This window comes from Somniosus microcephalus, chromosome 1, assembly GCF_052327205.1.
Source record: "Somniosus microcephalus isolate GS21.2 chromosome 1, FLI_Smic_1.0, whole genome shotgun sequence".
Classification (NCBI taxonomy): Eukaryota; Metazoa; Chordata; class Chondrichthyes; order Squaliformes; family Somniosidae; genus Somniosus; species Somniosus microcephalus.
Genome location: NC_140987.1, coordinates 161,211,954 through 161,231,144, shown reverse-complemented (window position 1 = coordinate 161,231,144; position 19,191 = coordinate 161,211,954).

Genomic DNA, 19,191 nt, shown 5'->3' with positions numbered 1-19,191 from the left:
TGGAGCTGATGCTACTCCGAAAACCAGTCGATTGTACTGGTACAGGCCTTTGTGTGTATTTATCGTGAGATACTTTTTAGAGGCCTCTTCAACCTCCATCTGTAGATATGCCTGTGCCAAGTCAATTTTGGTGAAATGTTTCCCTCCGGATAGTGAGGCGAAAATATCTTGTATCCTCGGAAGAGGATACTGTACCATGTGAAGGACCGGATTTACAGTCACCTTGAAGTCTCCACAGATGCGAATTTTTCTCTGTTCTTCAGTTTATCATTATTCAACGTTTTCTTCATGGCCGGGACGAGGGGTGTTGCCCACTCGCTCCAATCTATCTTGGATAATACGCCTGCCTTTTGCAAATTCTCCAGCTCTGCCTCGACTGCTGGACGAATTGCGTATGGCACCGGCCTTGACTTAAAAAACTTGGGAATTGCCGCATCTTCCACTTTTATTGAGGCGGTGATGCCTTTCAAGGTTCCTAGTTTCTCTTGAAACACTTCCTTAGCGTTGGCCAAGATGTCTTTTAATCGTTCAGGTATGATGTCATCATCATTTTTTTCCTTACTGGTCACCGTCAGTGCCTGAATGGAGTGCCAGTCTAAACGTATCTTCCTGATCCATTCACGTCCCAACAGCGGTGGACCACCATCTTGTAGAACGTATAAATACAACTTCTGTATTTCCTTGCCGTTGTATACAACAGGCACCCTTATTTTTCCTTTGGGGTATACTTTCTGCCCCGTATATGTTTTCAAGATAATGGATGTGTCTTTTAAAGGTATATGCGGAAATAGCCGCTCGTAATCCCGTCGATTTATGACGGTCAGAGCTGATCCTGTATCTAGCTCCATTTTAACTGGGGACCCTGCTATCGTGAGGGTAACCCAAATGGTCTGGTAATCTTCTTTGGCAATTACATTATGCAATTTGAGACAGCTTAGTCTCTTGTTTCCGGAGTCGTTATCGCTCTTCTGGTCTTCGGAGCTACTGTCCGTCATCATTTGTACCTTTCTGTACTTTTCTTCATGGTTTTTTATTCCTGTCCGTGGATTTTTTTTGTCCAGATCGGCATACCCGTGCAATGTGTCCAATCTTTCCGCATTGCCTGCATGCTTTGTCCTTGAACCAGCAGTCCCTCTGGTTATGGGTGGATCTGCCGCAGCGATAACATCTCTCGAAACCCTGTGTCATTTCATGGGTGCCGAAGTCCTGTGTCTTTTGCTGTATCTCTGCAGCTCCTCTTGCGGCTGCTTCGTGTGATACAGCCATACTGAAAGCCTTGTCCAGTGTCAAATCTTTCTCAGAAAGCAGCCTTTTCTGTGTTCCTTCACTTAGGAGACCGCAGACGAATTTGTCTCGAAGATAATCTGCCAGTCCTGCCCCGAATTGGCAGTGCTTTGATAGCTTTCTTAATTCGGTGAGGTAATCAGCGTTACTTTCATTCTTGTGTTGATTCCTCTTGAAGAATTTGAATCGTTCCGCTATCAGCAGCGGTGTTGGGTTTAAGTGCTCCTGTAGGGTATCAACAATTTCCTTAAAATTCTTGTCCTTTGGTTTGGCTGGAGTGATTAAGTTTCATAACAGCCCATATGTCTTTGCGCCCATTAGATTTAGAAGTACTGACGCCTTTTTATCATTTTCTATTCCATTTGCGGTGCAATATACCTCCACTCTTTCCACATATGTGGTCCAATCCTCTATATCGTTATCAAAAGCATCAATATTGCCAGCCTTAGGCATCCTGGAAAAAAAATGGCGCTTCCCGCTCTTTTCTTTCTTTCCTGCAGAAAGATCATAGAGTAATACAGCACGGATAGAGGCCCTTCGGTCCATCGTGTCCGCGCCGGCCATCAAGCCCTGCCTAATCTAATCCCATATTCCAGCATTTGGCCCGTAGTCTTGTATGCTATGGCATTTCAAGTGCACATCCAAATGCTTCTTAAATGTTGTGAGGGTTTCTGCCTCCACAACCCTTTCAGGCAGTGAGTTCCAGACTCCAACCACCCTCTGGGTGAAAAAGTTCTTTCTCAAATCCCCTCTAAACCTCCCGCCCTTTACCTTGAATCTATGCCCCCTAGTTATTGACCCCTCTACTAAGGGAAAAAGCTCCTCAGCATCCATCCTATCTATGCCCCTCATAATTTTGTACACCTCAATCATGTCCCCCCTCAGCCTCCTCTGCTCCAAGGAAAACAAACCCAATCTGCCCAGTCTCTCTTCATAGCTGAAGCGCTCCAGCCCTGGTAACATCCTGGTGAACCTCCTCTGCACCCTCTCTAACGCGATCACATCCTTCCTGTAGTGTGGCGACCAGAACTGCACACAGTATTCCAGCTGTGGCCTAACCAGTGTTTTATACAGCTCCATCATAACCTCCTTGCTCTTATACTCAATGCCTCGGCTAATGAAGGCAAGTATCCCATATGCCTTTTTTACCACCTTATCCACCTGTTCCGCCGCCTTCAGGGATCTGTGTACTTGCACGCCCAGATCCCTCTGACCCTCCGTCTTGCCTAGGGTCTTTCCATTCATTGTGTATTCCTTTGCCTTGTTAGTCCCCCCAAAGTGCATCACCTCGCACTTTTCCGGGTTAAATTCCATTTGCCACTGTTCCGCCCATCTGACCAACCCATCTATATCGTCCTGCAGACTGAGGCTACCCTCCTCGCTATTTACCACCCTACCAATTTTTGTATCATCCGCGAACTTACTGATCATACCCTTTACATTCATATCCAAGTCATTAATGTAGACCACAAACAGCAAGGGACCCAGCACCGATCCCTGTGGTACCCCACTGGCCACAGGCTTCCAGTCACAAAAACAACCTTCGACCATCACCCTCTGCCTTCTGCCACTAAGCCAGTTTTGTATCCAATGTGCCAAGGCACCCTGGATTCCATGGGCTCTTACCTTCTTGACCAGTCTCCTGTGCGGGACTTTATCGAAGGCCTTACTGAAATCCATGTATACCACATCCACTGCGTTACCCTCATCCACACACCTAGTCACCCCCTCAAAAAATTCAATCAAATTAGTCAGACATGATCTTCCCTTGACAAAGCCATGTTGACTATCCCTGATTAATCCTTGCCTCTCCAAGTGGAGACAAATTTTGTCCCTCAGGATTTTTTCCAATAATTTTCCTACCACTGATGTTAGGCTCACTGGCCTGTAGTTCCCCGGTTTTTCCCTACTACCCTTCTTGAATAATGGTACTACATTAGCGGTTCTCCAGTCCTCTGGCACATCCCCTGTGGCCAGAGAGGTCCTGAGTATATGTGTTAGAGCCCCCGCAATCTCCTCCTTTGCCTCACACAGCAGCCTGGGATACATTTCATCCGGGCCTGGGGATTTATCCATTTTTAGGCCAGCTAAAACCGCCAATACCTCCTCCCTCTCGATGTTAATATGTTCGAGCATATCACAGTCCCCCCGCCCTATTTCTATGTCTACATCGTCCTTCTCCATAGTGAAAACAGATGCAAAAATTTCATTTAGAACCCCTCCTACATCTTCCGGCTCCACACACAGATTGCCACTTTTGTCCCTAATGGGCCCTATTTTTTCCCTAGTTATCCTCTTACCCTTAATATACTTATAAAACATCTTCGGATTTTCCTTTATTTTGCTCGCCAGTGTTATTTCATGGCCCCTCCTTGATCTCCTAATTTCTTTTTTAAGTATCCCCCTGCACTTTTTGTACTCCTCTAGGGCTTCCTCCGTCTTTAGCCTTTTGTATCTACCAAAAGCCCTCCTTTTTTTCCTAATCCATTCTCGTATATCCCCTGACATCCAAGGTTCCCTGTGGTTTTTGGAACCACCCTTGACCTTTACGGGAACATGTTGCCATTGTATGATCTCAATCTCCCTTCTGAAAGCCTCCCATTGCTCCGATGCGGATTTTCCTACAAGTAGCTGATCCCAGTCCATTTTGGCCAGATCCTGCCTTATCCTATTAAAATCGGCCTTCCCCCAATTTAGAACCTTTATTTCCGGCCCATCCCTGTCCTTTTCCATGACCACCTTAAATCTTACCATATTATGGTCACTATCACCAAAGTGCTCACCTACTAGCACTTTTTCCACTTGGCCGGCCACATTCCCTAGAATTAGGTCCAGTACCGCCCCCTCTCTTGTAGGACTTTCTACATGCTGGCTCAAAAAGCTCTCCTGGATGCACTTTAAGAATTCTACACCCTCTGAGCCTTTCACACTCTGACTATCCCAGTTAATATTGGGGAAGTTGAAATCCCCCATTATTATTACCCTATTATTTGCACATTTCTCTGAGATTTGCCTACATATCTGTTCCTCTATCTCCCCCTGACTGTTTGGAGGCCTATAGTGCACTCCCAGCAAAGTGCTTGCCCCCTTTTTGTTTTTAAGCTCCACCCATATGGCCTCATTAGAGGACCCTGCTAATATATCATCCCTCCTTACTGCAGTAATTGACTCCTTAATTAATATTGCGACACCCCCTCCTCTTATACCTCCCCCTCTGTCTCGCCTGAAGATTCTGTACCCCGGAATATTGAGCTGCCAGTCTTGCCCCTCCCTCAACCATGTCTCCGTGATAGCAACAATATCATACTCCCATGTGTTTATCAACACCTTCAGTTCATCCACCTTATTTGCAAGACTCCTTGCATTAAAATAGATGCCATCCAGCCTTGCCCTTATATATTTGCCCTGTCTACCAAGCTGACTTGTTTTTTTCTCTATAATTGGCAGCACATCCCCCCCTATTTCAGCTCCCCTCTGTATCCCATCCCCCTGCCAAATTAGTTTAAACCCCCCCCAACAGTGCTAGCAAACCTCCCCGCAAGGATATTTGTCCCGCTCTGGTTCAGGTGCAACCCGTCCGACTTGTACAAGTCCCACCTTTCCCAGAAGCAGGCCCAGTGATCCAGGAAAGTAAAACCCTCCCCCCTACACCAACTCTTTAGCCACACATTCATCTGCTCTATCCTCCCATTCCTATACTTACTAGAACGTGGCACTGGGAGTAATCCAGAGATTACAACCTTTGAGGTCCTGCTCTTTAATCTGTTACCTAGCTCCCTAAATTCTTGATGCAGGACCTCATCCCTCTTTTTACCTATGTCGTTGGTACCAATGTGGACCACGACCACTGGCTGTTCACCCTCCCCCTCCAGAATGCCCTGCCCCAAGATATGGCGATTCCCGCGCTTTCCCGCTGCTGCTGCTGCTGACAACGCTGTTTTCCGCGTTTTTTATTTTATTTTTTATTTACAGGCGGGGACTCGTTCCCGCCGGACTCTCTCTGCTAGGTCCGAACGCCGACCTGCTTTGCAGCGCCTCCGTCTCTCGAGTGCTCCCCCCCCCCCCGTCTGTTTCTGCTTGCCTCCGCCTTCGCTGCTTGGCCTCACTGCAGAGCCAGCCGATGGAGCCCCAGCCCGCCACCCAGGAAGGATTATTGCAGTACCTGCCACCAGCTCAGCTAGCTGGTGAAACCACAGCTTTTTTTTTTTTCTTGCTTTTCTTCGACTTTGGACGTCTGAGGAATCGATGTCCTTGAGGTGCTGCCGAATTGCAGGTAAGTCCGTTTCCAATTCGTCGCCACTGTTGTGTCCGTGTGTTAATAGAGACACTGAAGGCAGGAGTTGGTTTCACAGGTGTTTACTGAACAAAGTCTGGAGGTGAACTAACTGATACAACACAATATACAGGCTTATATAGCCCGAGTGGCCATGACCGGCATTACAGTGCACAGGTGGCTCTTAAAGGCACATACACTACAGACGCAATCTGTACTTCAGGCTCATTACCAGGTGCACATGCTTGTGGTACAAGTTTGGCCTGTTCCTGTGACTCTCGAATCTGGTCAGCATGGCGTCTCACGATGCTCTCTCCAACGTCCTCTGTGTACATTAGTGGTCCGTGCTGTGTGCATATCGTGCCTGGCTGCCATTTTTCTGTTCGGTAGTCGCAGGCCAAGACTGGTTGCCCTATCTTGAAGCTCCTGGTTGGCTTCTCATTTATGTGCTGGAACTGCTTATCCTCAACATCTCGTCTTATGTTTGGTTTGAGCAAATCCAAGCGACATCTTAGTCTCCGGTTAAAAAACAGTACGGCTGGAGTTTGGTTGGTTGCTGCATGTGTTGCATTCCGGTAAGCAAACAGGAAGTTATCCACCTTGTGTTGCAGTGGTATGTCGTCATTATACATTGCCTTTATGGCCTTTTTAAAGGTCCGAACAAACCTCTCAGCCAATCCATTTGTGGCTGGATGATATGGGGCAGATGTATAATGTTTCACCCCATTATTCTTCAGGAACCTCCGGAAATCCTCAGCCACAAACTGTGGGCCATTGTCAGAACAGATCTCTTCTGGCAACCCATTCCTGGCGAAGATGGTTCTTAGGACTGCAATAGTTTTCTCCGTGGTGGTGGAGGACATTTTAATGACCTCTGGCCATTTTGATGGGCGTCCACAGCAATTAGAAACATTGAGTCCATAAATGGACCAGCGAAATCAATGTGTACCCGTTGCCATGGAGATGAGGGCCACTCCCATGGATGTAGCGGGGCCTGTGGTGGAGCGTTTTGGACCTTCTGGCATCCTGTGCATCTTTTGGTCATATCCTCGATTTCTATATCGATTCCCGGCGACCACACAAACGCCCTGGCTAGGCTCTTCATTTTTACCCCTCCCAGATGACCCTCGTGAAGCTCATTGAGTACTCTATCTCTCAACTTGGGTAGAATTACCACTCGGGATCCACACATCAGGGTTCCCCGGCACACTGACAGCTGTTCCCTCCTTGGCGAGAATGCTGCCAACAGTGAGTTGCCATATGCTGGCCATCCCTTCACCGTCAAATCATAGACCCGAGAGAGTGTCGGGTCATTTTGGGTTTCCTTCTCAATACTTGCGTTTGTAACAGACAAACATTCGACTATGGTGGCATGGAATATCTCCACAGGGTCCACTGCAGGTGCTTCTTCTGCCGTAGGCAACGGTAGGCACGACAGCCCATCAGCATTTCCATGTTGTTTCGTACCCTTGTACTCTATGTCATACTGATGTGCCCCTAGAAAAAGTGACCATCTTTGCAGCCGTTGCGCCGTCATCACTGGAACGCCCTTCTTTGGGTTAAAAATTGAGACCAGGGGTTGATGATCAGTCAGTAGGGTGAATTTCTGCCCGTGCAGATAGTGATTGAACTTCTTCACCCCCCACACCAGGCTGAGGGCCTCCCTGTCAATCTGGGCATAGTTACGCTCGGCTGAGGTTAGCGAGCGCGACGCAAAGGCTATTGGCCTCTCTGAACCGTCACGGAATTTGTGTGACAGCACCGCTCCAATGCCGTAAGGTGACGCATCACATGCCAACCAAATCGGTAGTGTTGGGTTGTAGTGGGCCAATACTTCTTTTGAAGTGATTTGGCATTTACATTCCTGAAAGGCACGCTTACACTCATCACTCCATTTCCATGTTACACCAGTTTGGAGGAGGGCGTTCAGTGGGTGCAGAATTGTAGATAAATTCGGCAAGAACTTATGGTAGTAGTTCAGCGACCCGAGGAACGACCTCAGTTGCGACACATTTTCTGGTGCTGGAGCCTTGACTACAGCCTCAATCTTGTCCGGCGACTTATGCAACCCTTCCTCATCAATCATGTGGCCACAATACGAGATTTGTCTCCTGAAGAACTCGCATTTGGGACGGTTGTCTCGTAGCCCATATTCCTGCAATCTCGTGAGCACCTGTTCCAGGTTGGCAAGGTGTTTATTGTCATTTTCGCCCGTAACCAGGATGTCGTCCAAATAAGACTGGGTCCCCGGGATCCCTTGCAGGACTTGTTCCATTGCCCTCTGCCACATAGCCGGGGCTGATGCCACCCCAAATACCAGTCGATTGTACTGGTAAAGGCCTTTGTGAGTGTTTATCGTGAGGTATTTCCTCGATGCTTCTTCTACCTCCATTTGTAGATACGCTTGAGCCAGGTCAATTTTTGTAAAATGTTTCCCTCCAGATAGCGAGGCGAAAATATCTTCTATCTGCGGAATCGGATAATGTACTGTGTGCAGGACTGGGTTCACAGTCACCTTCAAGTCCCCACAGATGCGAACCTTCCTTGGCTCCCCAGGCGTGCTGCTCAATGCTTTCTTCATTACAGGAATGATGGGTGTGGCCCACTCGCTCCAGTCCACCTTAGACAGGACCCCCGAATGCTCCAGACTCTCCAGTTCAGCTTCCACAGCTGGGCGTATCGCGTATGGCACGGTCTGGCCTTGAAAAATTTTGGGGTTGCGTTATCCTCAATCTTGATGGTTGCCTTTACTCCTTTTAGAGTCCCAAGTCCTTGTTGGAACACCTCTTCCGCGTCAGATAGAATCTGTGACAGACGTCCAGGTGCGATGTCATCATCTTTTTTGTCGGTCACAGTTAGCGCCAGAATGGAATGCCAATCCAATTGTAGTCTTCGGATCCATTCACGTCCCAATAATGGTGGTCCTCCATCACGTAGTATACACATGTATAGTTTCTGTGTTTCCTTTCCGTTATATTCAACTGGCACCCTTATTTTTCCTCTGGGGTAGACCTTTTGCCCCGTGTATGTCTTCAATACAATGGGCGTGTCCTTTAAGGGTATGTGTGAGAATAGCCGCTCATAGTCTCGTCAATTCATGACAGTTAGGGCTGATCCTGTGTCCAATTCCATCATCACTGGGGACCCTGCTATCATGAGGGTGACCAAAATGGTTCGGTGATCTTCTTTTGCGAGCACGTTGTGTAACTTTAAGCAGCACGGTGGCATAATGGTTAGCACTGTTGCCTCACAGCGCCAGGGACCCGGGTTCGAATCTGGCCTCGGGTGACTGTCTGTGTGGAGTTTGCACACTCTCCCCGTGTTTGCGTGGGTTTCCTCTGGGTGCTCCGGTTTCCTCCCACAATCCAAAGATGTGCGGGTTAGGTTGATTGGCTATGATAAATTGACCCTTAGTGTTAGGGGGATTAAATACGTGGGGTTACGGGGATAGGGTGGGATATGTTTTGGTGTAGGGGTTACGGGGATCGGGTGGGATATGTGTCGGTGCAGGCTCGATGGGCCGAAATGGCCTCTATCTGCACTGTGGGGTTTCTGTGATTCTGTGATTCTGTGAACTTAGTCGCCTGCTCCCGGAGTCCTTATCATTCTTCTGATCTTCTGAACTACTATCTGTCAGTTTCTTTACTTTCCTGTACAGTTCCTTAGTAGTTCTTGTCGTGTTCGTCTTCTTTCCCGATCTGCAGACTCTTGCTATATGTCCCATTTTCCCGCATTGCCTGCATATTTTGTCTTTAAACCAGCAGTCCTTCTGCTCATGGGTTGTTCTGCCGCAGCGATAGCACTTTTCGGCTCCATACGCCATTTCGTTAGCGCTGTATTCTTGTGGTTTCTGTTGTATTTCCGCAGCTCCCCGTGCTGCTACTTCGTAGGATACTGCCACGCTGAAAGCCTGTTCTAGCATCAGGTCCTTTTATGAAAGTGGTCGTTTCTGGGTTCCTGCACTCTGGAGCCCGCAGACAAACTTATCCCGTAAGGTGTCTGCCAGTCCTGCTCCGAACTGGCAGTGCTTTGATAACTTGCGTAGTTCCGTAAGATAGTCAGCATTGCTCTCATCTTTATGCTGGTTTCTTTTATGGAACTTGAATCTTTCTGCTATCAGCAGTGGTGTAGGGCTTAGATGTTCCTGTAAAATATGAACAATCTCCTCAAAACTTTTCTCCATTGGTTTAGCTGGGGTAATTAAATTCCGCAATAGGCCGCACGTACTCGCACCCATCAGATTTAATAATACCGACGCCCTCTTTCCATCAGCCACCTCATTTGCATTGCAGTACACCTCAATTCTCTCCACATACGTGGTCCAGTCTTCTACCTCGTTGTCGAAAGCAGTGATACTGCCACTTTTCGGCATCTTGGGCGATTTAAAATGGCGCCTCCCACGCTTTTGCTTCTTCCCCAATGGAATAAAATGGCGCCTCCCGCGCATTTGCTTCTTCCCCGACGGGATAAAATGGCACCTCCCGCGCTTTTGCTTCTTCTCCTTACTGCCACGCTGCTCCTAGCATTCTACGGTGTAATGGCAGCGACCCGCATCTTCGGCGCGTCTCGCTTCCTTTCCCCCCCATTTAGGTTCTCTCCGCTGTCCTGTTCTCGAGCACCGACCGCGCCCTGTGCGCTCCACCCTCTCTCTCTTGTTTTCTTTTCCCGGCGACGCTGCGCGGCCCGATTTGTAGAGCCGCTCGATCGAGCTTGAGCTCGCCGCAGTCCGGAAGGGTCAGCGCGCTACCTGCTACCAGCACGATTCGCTGAGACCACAGTCTCTCCCGCAATTCTCCAAACACCGATGGATTCTTTGGGCGGTTGCCCTCGGTCGACGCCCGTTGCTCAGACTACGACCTTCCAGGACCTTCCTTTCAGGCGAGATCCCCGTGAGATGATGCCACACTGCAGGTGAGTTCGAACTTACTCGTTGCCACTGTAAAGTCCACGCTTCAATCATACACGGACTTCGGGAGAACAGTTTAACAGGTACTTTACTGAACAAGAGGCAGCTTGAAACTGAAACTACAGAAGCCTGCTAGGGCCTTTTACACAGGGGTGGTCACTGCTGGTACTGCAGTCTAAGACCAGTTGTTCCCTTAAAGGTACATAAGAACATAAGAACATAAGAAATAGGAGCAGGAGTAGGCCAATTGGCCCCTCGAGCCTGCTCCGCCATTCAATAAGATCATAGCTGATCTGATCCTAACCGCCAATCCACTATGACAGGACTATCTCCTGAATCTAACAGCATTAGACACACGAAAACAGGAGCAGGATCAGGCTACACGGCCCCTGGGCCCGCTCCGCTACCCACAGGGCCATGACCTATCCGAACCTAGACTCATGTCCAAATTCCTGCCCGCTCCCCGTAACCCTTAATTCCCTTTTCTACTAGGAAACTGTCTATTTCTGTTTTAAATTTATGTAATGATGTAGCTTCGACAGCTTTTTGGGGCAGCATATTCCATGGACCTACCACCCTCTGAGTGAAGTAGTTCCTCCTCATCTCAGTTTTGAAAGAGCAGCCCCTTATTCTAAGACTATGCCCCCTAGTTCTAGTTTCACCCATCATCTGGAACATCCTCCCTGCATCCACCCGATCCAACCCCTTCATAATCTTATATGTTTCAATAAGATCGCCTCTCATTCTTCTGAACTCCAATGAGTAGAGTCCCAATCTACTCAACCTCTCCTCATATGTCCATCCCCTCATCCCCGGGATTAATCGAGTGAACCTTCTTTGTACTGACTCGAGAGCAAGTATGTCCTTTCTTAAGTATGGACACCAAAACTGTATGCAGTATTCCAGGTGCGGTCTCACCAATACCTTGTACAACTGAAGCAATGCCTCCCTATTTTTATATTCTATCCCCCTAGCAATGAAAGCCAACATTCCATTGGCCTTCTTAATCACTTGCTGCACCTGCATACTAACCTTTTGAGTTTCGTGCACCAGGACCCCCAGATCCCTTTGTACTTCAGTACTTTCAAGTTTCTTGCCATTAAGATAATAACTTGCTCTACGATTTTTCCTGCCAAAGTGCATAACCTCACACTTTCCAGTATTGTATTCCATCTGCCAAATCTCTGCCCACTTACTTAGCCTGTCTATGTCCCCTTGCATGTTTTTTATGTCCTCCTCACTCACTACTTTCCCTCCCATCTTAGTATCATCTACATACACAACAATTCTCGTTAAAGAATTTGACGGGGTCATGGTGGGACCCTAACAGTGTCAGGAAGCCTGCCTCGGGCTAGGCTGGGAAATTGCTGTTGCAAGTCTCAGGCACTTGCAACAGTGGAATGTGATTGGCTACTTTCCGGGGAGCTGGAACCCTGCGATCAATTAGACTTCCTTGCGGAGGGGGATTTAAATTTAAACACACCGACACTGCTAACATCCAGTGTGGTTGTACTATTAATGATGAGAAATACATTGTGTGCCGTTTTCCTCTCATTAACGTATTATTCGAATATGCCCACCTACATTTGGGCATATTCAGTGCACTTCTAATGACGAGCTGTGGAGAACTGATGGAACAGCTCCCACCTGATTTCAGCCATTACTCGCTGGAGTTACGCCAGAAAACCAGCATAAACCCTGGTTAAGTTCTGTTCAGGCCAGCGACAACAAAACCATAATAACAACAGAGAATGCTGGAAAAACTCAGCAGGTCAGGCAACATCCATGGAGAGAAATTTGAGTTGACGTTTCGGGTTGAAACCCTTCTTCAAAACTGGCTTAAACTGGAAAGAAAATAAAAAGATTGAAGGAAAGCTGCGATCGAACAAAAGAAGAAAAGGAGACAATAAAAGGTACTAGAAGCCAGATGAGATGGTAATGGGCCCGTGGAGACAAAAGGCAGCTGAGATTAGGTGTGAAGTGTACTGGCAGGATGAGGACAGCTGCCAGGTGAGAGAGAGAAACAAAAGGAAAGGAGGGGGTGGGGGGTGGGGGGGGAGAAAAAGGAGGGCCCAAAACAAAGGGCTGGAAAAAATTTAAAGGAAAAAAGTAATAGAGGCCGAGGTTATGATCTGAAATTATTGAACTCGATATTGAGTCCAGAAGGCTGCAAAGTGCCTAATCGGAAGATGATTTGCTGTTCCTCGAGTTTGGCTTGTATGGGTGGCCTGTACCTTTAGCCTGCCAACCTGAATAAACAGCCACCTTTGCCTTATATTTGTCAACTGGGTGCTCCTGTCTTAAGTGCAGCCAGCAGACACCACCCCCTTAGGCAGTTCATGGTACATCCAGTGGCAACAGCAGTGCCTCATTGCCATACGGCATTGTCTCAGAGGTCAAGTTTTTGCTGTTGGTAGCAATGCCATAAAATGGAGGGCCATTAGTTTTCTCAGGCTAGAAAAGGAAAAAAATCAGCCAAGATTTTCCTTAGCATCAACCAACGATCCCTGCTTCAAATATATTGGCATGAAGATGAGGGTAGCATTGGCTCAGTTGACTAGAGCAAGGATTCTCAACCATTTTGCTTCTGAGGCCCCCCTCCCATGTTATAAAAATCCCACGGACTCTCTGTCACACCACACAAGTACTTTTTCTTTATAAAAATTAGTTGTAAAATTAAACATATATATTTATTATTTTTTTGCTTTACTTATATCCCGGACCATCCATGTATTACATAAGAATTAGGAGCAGGAGTAGGCTTACGGCCCCTCGATCAATAAGATCATGGCTGATCTTCAGCCTCAACTCCACTTTCCCGCCTGATCCCCATATCCGGTGATTATCCTAGAGTCCAAAAATCTATCAATCTCAGCCTTGAATATGCTCAACGACTCAGCATTCCTTTGGGGTAAATAATTCCAAAGATTAACAGCCCTCTGAGTGAAGAAATTCTTCCTCATTTCAGTCTTAAATGGCTGACCCTTTATCCTGAGACTATGCCCCCAGTTCTAGACTATCCAGCCAGGGGAAACAACCTTTCAGTATCTACCCTGTCAATCCCCCTCAGAATCTTATTTGTTTCAATGCGATCACCTCTCATTCTTCTAAACTCCAGAGCGTATAGGTCCAATCTGTTGAGTCTGTGTTTTCCAACTGTAGTTATGCTGAATAACTGGACACAGACAACAGAATACTTAAACTGGTCTTTAATAATTGAGGATTCAGGGCTGAACTGAAATACAAACTGCTCCACAGGGTTTATATACCGGTGTGGTCACCACCGGTACTACAATATACAGGAGCCATCAGAAAGTAGTTCATCACCTTAAGGTAGTCTCTTAAGGTGGTACAGGTTACATACACTACAATTCCTCCCCTTTTAGCTTAACAGTGTACACCCCAATTTAAACATAACATGGATAACATATATACAACTTTCATACAAAACTGTTCAAAGATTCAGTCTCTGAGGAGGCCTCCTGATCCGGGCCGGATAACGCCTTTCAGGGGTCTCTGGTTCTCGTTGCTGGGGTGACTCATCCATTTGATCTCTTATGGATTGAACATCATCGTGTACGTTCGAGTCTGAGGTAGATGCTACAGGCTCAATAACTTCTTCAACTGGTGTCTCTGCCGTAGACATGGAGTCGACCCTTGTTCTCGATTCCACAAGTTGGTCAGCATGACGTCGTATTATGTTCTCACCAACGTCTACCGTGTACATCAAGGGTCCTTGTCGGGCACGAATTGTTCCGGATTGCCATTTATCATTCCTATAGTTTCTGGCCAACACTGGTTGTCCTATTTCAAAACTCCGAGTGCCCTTGTTATTTACGTGCTGGAATTGTTTGTTTTCGACTTCCCTACGCACATTGGGTTTTAACAAATCCAATCGGGACCGCAACCTCCTGTTATAGAACATTATGGCAGGGCTTTGATTTGTCACTGCATGCGTGGCGTTTCGATATGCCATCAGGAAATTGTCCACCTTGTGTTGTAGTGGAATATGGTCTTCGCTCATGGCCTTTATCGCCTTTTTGAACGTTTGTACAAATCTCTCGGCCAACCCATTTGTAGCCGGATGATATGGGGCAGATGTATAGTGTTTCACCCCATTCTTCTTCATGAATTTCTGGAATTCTTCTGACACGAACTGTGGTCCGTTGTCTGAACATATTTGTTCCGGCAGCCCATTCCTTGCAAATATGGTTCTTAGAACTGCGATCGTCTTTTCAGAGGTAGTGGTCGACATCTTAATCACTTCTGGCCATTTAGAATGTGCGTCTACCGCTATCAAAAACATGGAATCCATGAATGGACCTGCAAAGTCGATATGCACACGTTGCCATGGGGTTGAAGGCCATTCCCACGGATGCAGCAGTGCAATTGGAGGTGCATTTTGAACTTTTTGGCACCCTGAGCAGCTTTTAGTCAGATCCTCTATTTGTTTGTCGATACCTGGCCACCACACATAAGCCCTAGCAAGGCCTTTCATCTTGACTCCCCCCAGATGACCTTCATGCAGTTCCTTCAGAACTCTCTCCCTTAATTTAGGAGGAATAATCACCCTTGTTTCATACATCAATGTTCCGTGACAGACGGACAGCTGCTCTCGTCTGGCTCAGAATGCCGGTAACAGTGGTTCGCCATGTGTTGGCCATCCCATCACTGTCAAATCGTAGACCCGAGACAGTGTCGGGTCGTTTCTGGTCTCTCTCTCAATACTCGCATTGGTGACTGGTAAGCATTCGATGATGGTCGAGTGAAATATCTCGACAGGGTCAACTGCTGGTGCCTCTTCCGCTGTAGGTAGTGGCAGGCGCAACAGCCCATCAGCATTACCATGTTGCTTTGTACCTTTGAATTCGATATCATATTGATGTGCCCCTAGGAAAAGGGACCATCTCTGAAGCCTCTGCGCCGTCATAACCGGAACACCCTTCTTAGGGTTAAAGATGGAAACCAACAGCTGGTGATCTGTCAGCAGCGTAAACCTTTGGCCTTGCAGGTAATGGTTAAATTTCTTAACTCCCCACACTAGGCTGAGAGCCTCCCTATCTATCTGAGCATAGTTGCGCTCAGCGGAGGTCAATGATCTGGATGCGAACGCGACTGGCCTTTCCAAGCCATTTGGCAACTTATGTGAGAGCACTGCCCCGATACCATATGGAGAAACATCACAAGCTAAACGAATAGGCAGCGTTGGGTTAAAGTGAGCCAACACTTCCTTAGAGGTGATCAGTGCCTTGCTTTTTTGAAAAGCCCGCTTACAGTCCTCGCTCCACTTCCATGGTACTCCCATTTGCAAAAGAGTGTTCAGCGGGTGTAACACCGTGGATAAATTTGGAAGAAACTTGTGGTAATAGTTAATCAACCCAAGGAACGACCTCAACTGGGATACATTTTCCGGAGCGGGAGCTTTCACAACAGCTTCGATCTTGTCAGGTGACTTATGAAGCCCCTCCTGGTCAATGACGTGACCGCAGTACGAGATTCGCTTCTGAAAGAACTCACATTTCTGGCGATTAACTCTGAGTCCATATTCTTTCAATCTGGTGAGCACCTGCTCCAAATTCGCGAGGTGTTCCTTATCATCATCTCCTGTAATCAGAATGTCGCCCAGGTAGCATTGTGTGCCTGGAATTCCCTGTAATACCTGCTCCATGGCCCTTTGCCAAATCGCTGGAGCCGATGCCACTCCAAAAACCAGTCTATTATACCGATATAAGCCCTTATGTGTGTTGATCGTGAGATACTGGCGTGACGCTTCATCAACTTCCATCTGTAAGTACGCCTGCGCCAGGTCTATCTTGGTGAAGTGTTTCCCGCCAGACAGCGAAGCGAACATATCCTCAATCCGCGGAAGCGGATATTGCACCGTGTGAAGAACCGGATTAACAGTGATCTTGAAATTGCCACAGATGCGAACCTTCCCAGGTTCCCCCGGCTTGTTGCTCAATGAACGCTTCATGACGGGAACAATGGGCGTGACCCATTCGCTCCAGTCCACCTTTGACAGTACTCCTGAACGTTCTAGCCCTTCCAGCTCTGCTTCCACAGCAGGTCGTATCGCATAAGGTACCGGTCTGGCTTTGAAAAATTTTGGGTTTGCATGTTCTTCAACCTTGATGTTTGCCGTAATTCCTTTCAGTGTTCCCAGTCCCTGTTGGAACACCTCCTTAGCATCGTCCAATATTTTGGACAGTCGTTTAGGTTTGACGTCGTCCTCTTTACAGGAATCTACAGTTAGTGCTTGTAAGGAATGCCAGTCCATATTTATTCTCCGGATCCATTCCCGTCCCAGTAGTGGTGGACCTCCCTCAGGTAACACATACAAGTCCAATCCCTGACTTTCTTTACCATTGTAGACCACCTTTACCTTTATCTTTCCGATGGGGTATACTCTTTGCCCCGTGTATGTTTTCAATACACTCTCCGTATCCCTCAGGGGAATGTGTGAGAATAACCTTTTGTACTCTTGCTTATTCATGACCGTCAGTGCCGATCCAGTGTCCAATTCCATCTTCACTTGGACTCCTGCTATCCGAAGCATGACCCAGATAGTTTGGTGGTCTGCTGTGTTACCCACATTATGTATTTTTAGACAACCCAGTTCCTTACTGCTGGAGTCTGAATCCGTCTTTTGTTCATCCGAACTGTTCTCTGTCACCTTGTGTACTTTCTTGTACTTCTCCTGCGGCGACTTTTTGTTGCTGGTCTTCTTTCCTGACCGGCATACTTTCGCTATGTGGCCAAGTCTGCCACATTTCCTGCATTCTTTATCTTTGAACCAGCACTGGATCTGATCATGCGTTGTCCTTCCGCAACGATAACACTTTGCTGCACCCAATGCCATTTCATTGGTGCTGAATTCCGATGGCCTTTGCTGCATTTCCGCAGTGCCTCGTGCTGCTGCCTCGTGCGATGCTGCAATGCTGAAAGCTTTGTCCAGCGTAAGATCCTTTTCCTCTAGCAGTCGCTTCTGGGTTCCTTCCTTTAGTAGCCCACACACGAACTTATCGCTCAGAGTGTCTGCTAGTCCTGTACCGAACTGACAGTACTTTGATAACTTGCGCAGTTCGATTAAGAATTCAGCGTTGCTTTCCTCTTTAAGCTGAATTCTTTTGTAAAATTTAAATCGTTCCGCTATCAGCAGCGGCGTGGGGTTTAAATGCTCTTGCAGGATAGTAACAATCTCAGCGAAACTCTTTCCTACCGGTTTATCTGGTGTTACAAGGTGCCTTAATAACCCGTACATCTTCGCACCCATCGAGTTTAATATGGTTAGTGCTTTCTTATCCGCCGGTACCTCATTCGCTGTACAGTAAACTTCAACGCGTTCCACATAAGTGGCCCAATCTTCTACATCGCTATCAAAAGCAGTGATGTTACCCGTTTTTGGCATCTTGTTGAGTTTCCTTTATTTTATTTATTTTTCCAAAATGGCGGCTTCCCGCGCTTAGCGGCTTTTCCCGCGCTTATCTTCTTCCCCCGCCGACTAAAATGGCGATTACCACGCTGTTGCCGTTCTCGCCTCCCAGCGGTCCTTATTTCCCCCGACGCTGCTGCTCTTGTTCCCCGCCGCTCCCGCGGTCCTCGTGGACATTAACGCTTTTCTGGCTGCTGCGCGTCTCTGCCCGATTGCAGTCCGGCCCTTTTCACCGGCTGCGGTCGTGTTCTCCGCCCTTTTCTTCGGTTTCCCTCCCCTTCTCCCACTGACAACTCGGCCGACTTTCTCTCCGTGTCGCTAGATCGGGCTTACCCGCCGCTGTCGTAGAAGGGATGATCACTGCCTGTTGCTGATGGTGGACTTTGTGGCCAGCAAATCCAAACCAGGTTCTCGATGCCTCCCGTGCGATGTGGTGCTCAGCAGGATGATGAGGGCGGATGCCCCTTTTCGACGCCCGTTCTGAGGACGAAGCTTCCTTGGATGCAAAACTGCCGCTAGGTACGATCAGACTCGTCACCACTGTTGAGTCTGTGTTTTCCAACTGTAGTTATGCTGAATAACTGGACACAGACAACAGAATACTTAAACAGGTCTTTAGTAATTGAGGGTCAGGGCTGAACTGAAATACAAACTGCTCCACAGGGTTTATATACCGGTGTGGTCACCACCGGTACTACAATATACAGGAGCCATCAGAAAGTAGTTCATCACCTTAAGGTAGTTTCTTAAGGTGGTACAGGTTACATACACTACACAATCTACTCAATCTCTCCTCATAGGACAACCCTCTCATCCCAAGGATCAATCTAGTGAATCTTCGTTGCACTGCCACTAAGGCAAGTATGTCCTTCCTCTGATATGGAGACCACAACTGTGCACAGTACTCCAGGTGTGGTCTCACCAAGGCCCTGTACAATTGTAGCAAGACTTCCTTACTCTTGTACTCCAACCCCCTTGCAAAAAAAGGCCAACATGCCATTTGCCTTCCTTATTGCTTGCTGTACCTTCATGCTAACTTTTAGTGTTTCCTGTACGAGGACACCCAAGTCGCTCTGCACACCAACATTTTATAGTTTCTCCTTATTTAAAAAATATTCTGTTTTTTTATTCTTCTTACCAAAGTGAATAACCTCATATTTCCCCACATTACACTCCATCTGCCAACTTATTGCTCAATCACTTAACCTATCTATATCCCTTTGCAGACTCTTTGGTGGGGATTTTAACTCAAGTGCGGGATGGTGTCATGTTATCCGAATTTCGTGTTTCCCACAC